General features: G+C 43.2%; 1 long non-coding RNA gene across 8 annotated transcripts; it reads left to right on the forward strand.

Annotated features, from left to right (window-relative positions):
- The first annotated feature begins 1,065 nt into the window (after positions 1–1,065).
- LOC123069011 (uncharacterized) lies at positions 1,066–7,842 on the forward strand. Of its 8 annotated transcripts, none has more exons than XR_006432229.1 (7): positions 1,066–1,563; positions 1,638–1,715; positions 2,893–3,094; positions 3,805–5,349; positions 5,757–5,821; positions 6,635–7,124; positions 7,205–7,842. It is a non-coding gene; the product is annotated as an uncharacterized lncRNA (long non-coding RNA). The 8 variants fall into 8 exon arrangements; XR_006432230.1 differs by having other exon boundaries at positions 3,805–5,109; positions 5,241–5,349; positions 5,757–7,124; XR_006432224.1 differs by having other exon boundaries at positions 3,805–5,821.
- Positions 7,843–8,549: the final 707 nt, after the last annotated feature.

An 8,549-nucleotide genomic window follows, 5' to 3' on the forward strand; every position in this document is an offset into this window, starting at 1 on the left:
TTGGGATAATATGATATATTTACAACATTTAATACATTTGTAGCTATTTAACAAACTAAATGAAATCTAAACTACGTGTACATTAAAACATACCCGAAAATGGTGCAAAAATCCAGTTTAAGTTCCCGAGTATGCATTTAGGTCATATATGCAGGAAACAGCTACAGGTTCAATAATTTGATATGCGGCGCGTGTGTCTTCAATTTCTGAACAATCTACATCATAAGTCTTAAATTTTTTTAAAATTTTAACCACGTGCCATACTTGTTATTTTTTGCCGGAACACGCGCTATACTCATTTCTTTTTGAACATCAGTACAGACACAAGCACTCATATACACACGCTATACTCGTTGAAGCAACCTTACGCATTATAAGCATCGATAAAAAGGATTATATCTTTTTTTAGACAAAAAGATTATATCTAAGAAGCTTAACCAGCAGCACTAGCGTTTTTGCCACCAACTGCACCAGTCAGTCGCTTGTCCCTATCGAATGGATCAACACGCCTAACCCTTGCACGTAGTCACTCCATGGACCCGGTAGCTTTCGGGCCTCTGGTTACTTTGCACCTAAACTAGAGGGGACACGCGCCTTGCCCCTCGAAGATCGAGACGAATTCTCTTTGTATCGAGAAATAAGAGATCCAGTGCTTCCCGCGCCTCCTCAGAAGCTCAGCGGATTCTGGCCGTCCGATCCGTTTTCCTGATGCATTTCTGTCCGTTAGATCGATGCGGTGAATGATTTTGGCCATCGGATCGACCCCGCGCGCCTGTAGTAATGAATAGTTACCGCCCCCTCCCGGTCTCCCTCACTTCGCGGACTCGTTCCGGTCACACTGATCTGTGGGGTAGCTCACGTGTGGGTCCCGTCTGTCAGTGGCTGGGTCTAGCAAAAGTCCCGTGCGGCTCGTCCGGACGAATCCAGCAGGTAAATATCTCGCCACCGCCGGTAATTACCACGGCCCGCCGAGGGCATTTTTGGGTTTTCATGCGGTGGCACTGTGCGTGCTGGTCGCTGGTTGGATGAGGGAGTCCATGAGGTGGGGGCGGGCGGCTGGCTTTCCCTTTCGTGCTCCCCATTCGGCGAGTCAGCGAGCACCGGCTGGAACCCTAGCCATTCTTTCTCCCGCACGTCTCTCTCAAGCCTCCGCCGCCACCAGCCATCCTCCCCGTCCCGCCTCTTCTCCTCCCCATCGCCCCCTCCCCCCGTCGGTCGTCCTGCTGCATCTCCTGAAGGGGCGCCGCGGCCGGTGGCGCCGCTGCTCCCCCGTCGAGCTTGAGCGTCCCCATCACAAGGAGGAGAGGAGGTTGCCGCTGGCGTTGCTGCTCGGCCCTCTCTTCCCCACCACGTTGATCCGACGCACCACTCCTCCGCGGGCGGCCACGTCTAACCCTATCGCCACGGTCGCCGGTGCACGGCGGGCGGCTACGGCTAACCCTAGCGCCATAGTCGCCGGTGCACGGCGTCGCCCATGGACGACGGCGCTGCGCCTGCACCTGCGGTTGGTCCTCCCCGAGACTGGTTCTTGCCAGATCTGCTGTTGTGCTCATTGATTTGCAGGTATGTTTTTGTGCATACGCTGTTCTTGCCACTGGTTGCTGCTCGTGTCTGATTTTCCCTTGTTTGCCCTGCAGCCTCGTCCGCTCCTGTCTGTGCATATTTTGATCCGAGCCGGTTGCATCTTAGTTCACGGATCTTTGGGTCATCTGCAGGTCAACCCCTCTTTTCCACATACTTTTCAATCTTATTTTAGTGCTAGGTGTATGCCGGTGTGGCCATGTGGTTTTTTAGGCTCGCTATATTCTGTTTGTCGTGCGTGCTGGTATGCAGGCTGGGAAGTGAGGGCCTTCTGTTGTTTTTTCTTGTCTTTGCAAAATGCCAAAAGTGCTACTGCTTGTTATTGCTGGAGCATATATGTATGCCTTTTCTTATTTGTCTGGATCCTTGTAGGGCGTGTGAGTGCTGCTTCTCTGTTGGTGGAGTGTTGCTGTTTTTGTTGCTTTAGGTCTAGCTAGGCTTCAAGGAATGGGCTTTTTGGATCTGTCTTATTTGGCTAGGTTGAATTTTGTTTGATAAAGGTGATAATTAGGACAAATACGTCGTGCTTACGAGGGGATTAGTCCTGTCGGGTTCATGTTGATAATTAGGACAAATACGTCGTGCTTACGAGGGGACAAATACGTCGTTGCATTTTATTTTGATTTTTCAGGTTCATGTTGATATTGTTCAGTAGTAGTAAATGAGATGGCACAGGAATGCACGCTTTTGTGTTCTTGATAGTTGTTGTGGATTATTTAATTGTTGCTCTTGAACGGGTAGACCGATGTGCTTTCGGCATGACTTTGCTGTCAAGGAGAGTTTAGACCTGCCAGGTTTCTTGAGGTCATGTGATAATTAGGAGTACCCCATGAGATGCTTTAGTGCTTTGGTGTGGCCCTTATGATGGGTGTTTTTGGATGAATAAATGGATCTGGTGAGAGATGAAGGCTAAAATAGAGTTAGGGGATTTTTGGATCTGCCTTGTTTTGCGGGTACTTTGTTGTCCAGGGGAGCGTTGGATCTAGCTTGGTTTTCTTCATAGAGTATGGCTTTGTTGTTGAGGAGAGGGGTTAGGCCTGCCAAGTTTCTTGAGGTCATACGAAAAGTAGGAGTACCCCACTAGATGCTTTGTTGTTTTAGTGTGCCCCTAATTAATGTATGCACAATATATAGTTGTTTGTGGTGGTTTCTATTTTAGTTTACAACAGCAATAAAGAGCAATTAGACATGACACTTGTTTCTCAGCCTTGATTGTTTGCTTTCCGTGCATGCCTTATAGTCTTAAATCTTACATACTTGGTTAGGTTGATATTTCTATTGCCTAATTCTATTGCTGGCTATTTTTTACAGGCCTTACCTTGAGCTCTCTGGAATGATTGTTGTAGGTGCGCTCTCATCTTCGCGCCATTGTCCACCTCTCCCCTGAGCTCGGCTCAATTCCGTGGCTGGGGTCTGCTCTGTGTGCGACAACATCTATCCCAAAAGTGTAGGAGTCCTTGGACAAAGTTGGACTTTCTTGTCGGCAAGCTTGCCAATTCCATCTTGTTCGTAGGTATACCAGCTCCCTCATGTCTCTCTTTTATTCTTTTGTGCAATTAATGATTTATAGATGGGTGATGTGCAATGTTCTTAATGGTAAATTTTTATATTGTTGCTTTATGGTCAATAAAGCAGCAAAAGCAGATATGCAAATTTGAGACCAGTATAACGATACGGTGCTTACTAAAAAATAATAACGGTGACATTAGTTGGTTCTCCTGATCTCTGAATGTATGTCTCATATGTGCATGCTGAGTAGATCTGTTTTTTTAAGTAAGACAAGAAAATTCTAAAGCCACCCTTCATGTGCATCGACTGATAAATCCATGTAATACTAAGGACCAAAATCGATTCCCATCAAATGTAATTTCTTTCTCACCTTCCCTCACTGCTCAGTCTCTATTTCAATACAGAAAATGTAGGACATGCCTGACGATAGTATGTATCCATAATTTATTTTCCAGTTTTTGCTCTAATTTATCCCCATAAAGAGTATCAACGTGCTCTAATTTATAGTGAGGTTTAGTCCAGTATTAGTAATCATAGGTGTGACTTTATGCAAGTTATGTTGCTGATGGTAGGCGTCACTCTGGATTGCAGAAAACATGATAAGAGCATGGAGATGGATTGCTGCATATATATGTTGTTCCTTTTAATCTCCATATGAGATAGAAGATTCTGGTTGTGCTCTATTAACATGATTGGATTTTGTGTGTGTTTTAGAAAACATGGTAAGAGCATGGATGGATTTATGCAAATTCATGTCATTGATGCGGGATCACGCCGGCCCTCCCTTGTGCTAGCCAGCCAACAGGAAGCTCCTGGTGGTGCTCCTGGATGTGCTATACATCACCTCATCCTCTCCTTGGCCGCTTCGGTGCTCGTGGCATTCGCGCTCATCGGTGGGACGGTGCAAGGTGCAACTCCGATGCAGCGACGTGGATGTGCGATGTAGGAAGCGGTTCCTCGCCGGCTGGACGGCGTTCAGGCGCAACCCCGTCGCCCACTGAGTACTGCCTCGGCTATAACCTCCCTCGTGAGCTTCATCTTCCTCCTGCTCTGCTTCGGCTACTGCATGGGACATGGCCAGGGCTACAATGATCAGTTATGGCTGATATAGGCATGCTCTCGAGCAATCGAGGCACTTGTGGGTATTAATTTGGATCCCCCCTCATTTCTTTGAGCCATTTTGATCACGTTCTTATTTTAGTGGCTCTGTCCTTGGATGGTCATTTCTGATGAGTGATAACCAGGGCAGTTTCACCCTCATAAGAACATCGAGAAATAAGGGATTCAGTCACTCCCGCGCCTCCTCAGAGCTCAGCGGATTCTGGCCGTCTGATCCATTTTCCCGATGCATTTTTGTCCGTTAGATCGATGTGGTGAATGATCTCGGCCGTAGGATCGAGCCCGAGCTCCTGTAGCAATGAATAGTTACTCCCGCGGTGAGATATCTCGTGACGCCGCGTTCGAATCACGTGCCCCATCGGTCGGAAGCCATTCTTGCTAGGGCAATGATGATTAGCGTGCCTTTGAGCAATTGAGGCACCTGTGGGTATCAAGTTGGATCCTCCCTCTTGTCTCTAGAATCCTTTTTGATCCTGTGATACTTATTGTTCTGTCCTTGGATGGTCATTCTTGTTGAATGATAACCAGGCAGATCCACTGTATAAACAGATTGATCTGGTGAAAGAGATGATGGGGCTAGATTATATGACCGAGGAAAGGCGAATGTGAGCCCACTATGCATTCAACCCTGAACCCTTTTTATTTGTATTTAAAAGTGTTGCTTATTTATGCTCCGGTGTTTATAGCCGTCTTATGTAAGTATTTCTTCTCTCTCATTCCTTTGATCTTTTATTGTTTGTTGTTGGTCCTTGATCTAATCTGGTTAAGAGTAAGTTGCACTTTGTTATTCTGGGATAAGCGATGGTTCGGCAATGCTATTGGTTCTTCATGATGAGTTCAATGGAGGATTTTTGATATTATTTTATTGTTAACGAGTCATGCGAGTAAGCTTTCTTGCAGGTACCCACACTTCTCTCTCCCTCCTGATTAGCCTGATCTCTTTTCTATACGTGTCTAAAAGTTGTCTGTCTACAAGCTTTTTGTTTAGCTTAACAGAGAAAGACTAAAATACATTTTGTTTCTATCACAAGAATGGATGCAAGTGTCTTGTGCATTGGATTCCAAGGGGAAGTCACATCCAGAAAAAGAAACAACAATCAATTGTATGGTTGTGCAAAAAGTCAATAACAAAGAAACAAAGTATGCTAATGTTTGCTCTGATTTATATGATGACATTTCTTCTTGAAACTTACCACTTTGTAATGTTTTGGACAAGCTTTTACCCAAGTGCAGTATTTGCTTTACTGTTTGCCTCAGTGTACCCAACTTTTCTGGTAGACCAAATGCCTAGCAACACCATGTAATATAGGAAGGAAAGAAAAGTTAGTATACACATAATGTTGGCATTTTTCATATGGTGAAGTTCTGATTTTGTACTTAATCTAAAACATTAGTGCTATGTTTTACTTTGTTGGTAACCTGTCAATTTGTAAGCATCCTGCCCTTCTCATTTTCAGTGGAACTTAATAATATCATCTCTCATTAATTTTGTCCCTCGTTATTTTATATCATATGAAAGTTGTTTACACATCGGTATCTTTTTGCAGAAAGGACTGCATACATTGGACACTTGACTGGAGGTTTAATTCATTTGATATTGTCTTCACTAACTGTGAGTGAGTTTACATTTATCTATCATTACAAAATGATTTCTTCTGTTCTTCCAGTCTGCATGTTTTGTGACCTTACAACTTCTCCATGATGGCAATATATCTGCTTATGACTATTCTAATTGTTCTCATGGTTGCTTTCCCTTTTGATGACTCATATGCATGATATGTCTTATCCTTAAACTTCTTATCACATTTTGTTTTACTTGACCGTTGCATCTAGGAAATTTTTGCGTAAACAGATCTACCATTGGTATATATGTTGAAGTAGTAACTTTAAACCTCCTCGCAATACAAAACAATAGTTAGTTTAAACCATATGCAAGCCCATTTTACATGAAATTTTCTGGTTTTATCACATTGCATTGTCCACCGATGAATATAACCTATACAGACTGTTGTATGAATATCATCACCTTTTTTAAGTTGATCTGCCTTCAGTGGTATGTACTACTATTTTCTTCGACATATAACAATGGATAGAATGTGCACAATTGTGTTTCTATAGTTATTTGCCCTTCATAAAAAATTTCTACCTGCTTAATGATTGTCATTCAGAATTTAGATGTTTTTTGGATGAAAAATGATGTTTCATTCTTTTCGTAGTCCACTGGATAGTCCAAAATCTCGTTTACATAGTTAATTATTCGTTGGTAACTCAGAAGTGGTTGTTCATAACTAATCGTGCATGCATGTTTAGTTATGTACCTTGAGCTTTATTGTAGTCTGCAAGAAGTTTCCTACTGTTCCACTCCTCATTTGTGCATCTTATCAGTAGGTGCTTATTTATTTAATCATCTTGATTATTTGATCAGCTGACGGTTCAATTCCACTTTGATGCTTGAATGTCTCGAAAAGAAGGTAAAGATGGATATATGCACCCTGTTGAAGTTACAATTGTTTTTTCTTACTTCTATAGTTTTATTCAGTTTCTAAAGGCCTTTCAAGCTTTCTATTCTTATGGATATCTACATTTCCGTACATTTTCTCAAGTTTTGGATTTGGAGTGACCAGTATGATTGGGTTCTCCATTAGACATTATCTACAGTCTCCCCGACATTTCTTATTTCATATGCAAGCAGCTAACTGATGTAACATGATTATGTTTTGGGTGTAGCTCTACTTTTTCAAGGATGTATTTCGTAGCTATAATGTTTTTTTAAGTATCACATTTTACGGATGATTGTACCTATAATGTTGTCCATATAAGATACAGGGCAAAGTATTTGTGCAACCTCTGTCCCTGCCCAACGTGTTGTGCGTTGTAGGAGGAGCAAGCGGACCCCGGTCTGGCATCAAGCCGAGGTGAGCCCCTCCTTCCCATGCATCCTTTTTGTTTGGGAGATGCCGCCTTTTCTTGACTTGGCTTGCTGTCTTGCGTGCAGCCATGTCCAGGTTGGAGCGGTGATGGCAGCTGCAGCGGGATAGACGGCGCCGGCAACAAGCACAGTTCCTCATCTTTGTCTCCGACGAAAAAGATCATCTGGTGACAAAACACCTCCTCCTTCTCTTCTCTGTGTGTGCTCCTCCCATTGATGATAAATAGATAGAAGTTGTTTCAGGACAGGGTATCTTGCTGGGAAACAGACTACGTAGTCTGTACTGTATGTGCCATTAAAACTGTTTATTGTTATTGCAACTGAAGCTGCATAAAAGGGCTTTCGGTTGTTTATACATTACTCAGCCTCCAGTCTCATTATGTACAAATGACTTGATCTAATCATTATGAAAGACCTATGGGGTGTGTTGCTTTCTGTATAAATAACTTGCTATAATTGTAGGTTTGTTCTATTTCTTTTTTTTCAAACTTGATGCGTCGAGCTTTGAGCTACTATAATAATTTGATGATCCTTTTTGGAAGATAGTTCAATAGTGAATTTGACCACTTATGTATAGGTATTTGTTGTTGTGTTATGTATGGAGATGCAGATTCTCAGGCTTAAGGTTTTAGTTTGGTAGTTTTAAGTGTTATTGATTGTTTTGCTGCAACTGGTTGTTGCTCGGCATGATAACCAAAGGAATGCCTCTTGAAAATTGAGATCCTTATTATGTGTTCTTTCTTTGAGATTGGTGTGATGTGAACTTATATTCTTGGTGAAATGTGTACCAAGTTTATTTTTTTGGATTTGATGTGTTGGACCAAGGGTTGAAGTAGGCAACGCTTGCCAGGGCGCGCTAACTATCTCATTTTTGCGCTCTTAGTACTAAACTTATTGTCAAATGGCTACCTTTTGTGGTCTCATGAAAGCACTGAACTTGAACTTTATGCTGCCTTATATAATCTTATGACGATGTTGAACTCAGATGATGTCTTGCTTCTATTACAAGTGAATTTTTTTTCTTTCTTTTATTTTGTTGAATGCATATGCTAACGAGGATTCCTACTAACATGAACATTCCTTGTTTGATCAAATTGTTCGGACCGGCACCCTCGCGCCAAGGCGTGATTCCGATCTAGTTGCAATGGAAACAAGCCGATGGCATGGTCTATGCCAACGTTTCCTTCACAATCTTCGAGTTGTTTTTCTACACAATCTTGGAGTTGTTAGAGCAACTCCAACGGGCCGACCCAAATGGGCGGCGCTTTTGTCCGCTTTTTGTCCGTTTGGGTCGGCCGCCCGCCCGGCGTCTGTCCTTTTTCAGATTTGGGTCGGCAGCGCCCAACGCACCGACGCATTTCATGACCGTGCGTGCTTTTAGATCATGCCAGCGGCCGTACCAGCGAGTGCG

The sequence above is a fragment of the Triticum aestivum genome, chromosome 3B (assembly GCF_018294505.1).
Source record: "Triticum aestivum cultivar Chinese Spring chromosome 3B, IWGSC CS RefSeq v2.1, whole genome shotgun sequence".
NCBI lineage: Eukaryota > Viridiplantae > Streptophyta > Magnoliopsida > Poales > Poaceae > Triticum > Triticum aestivum.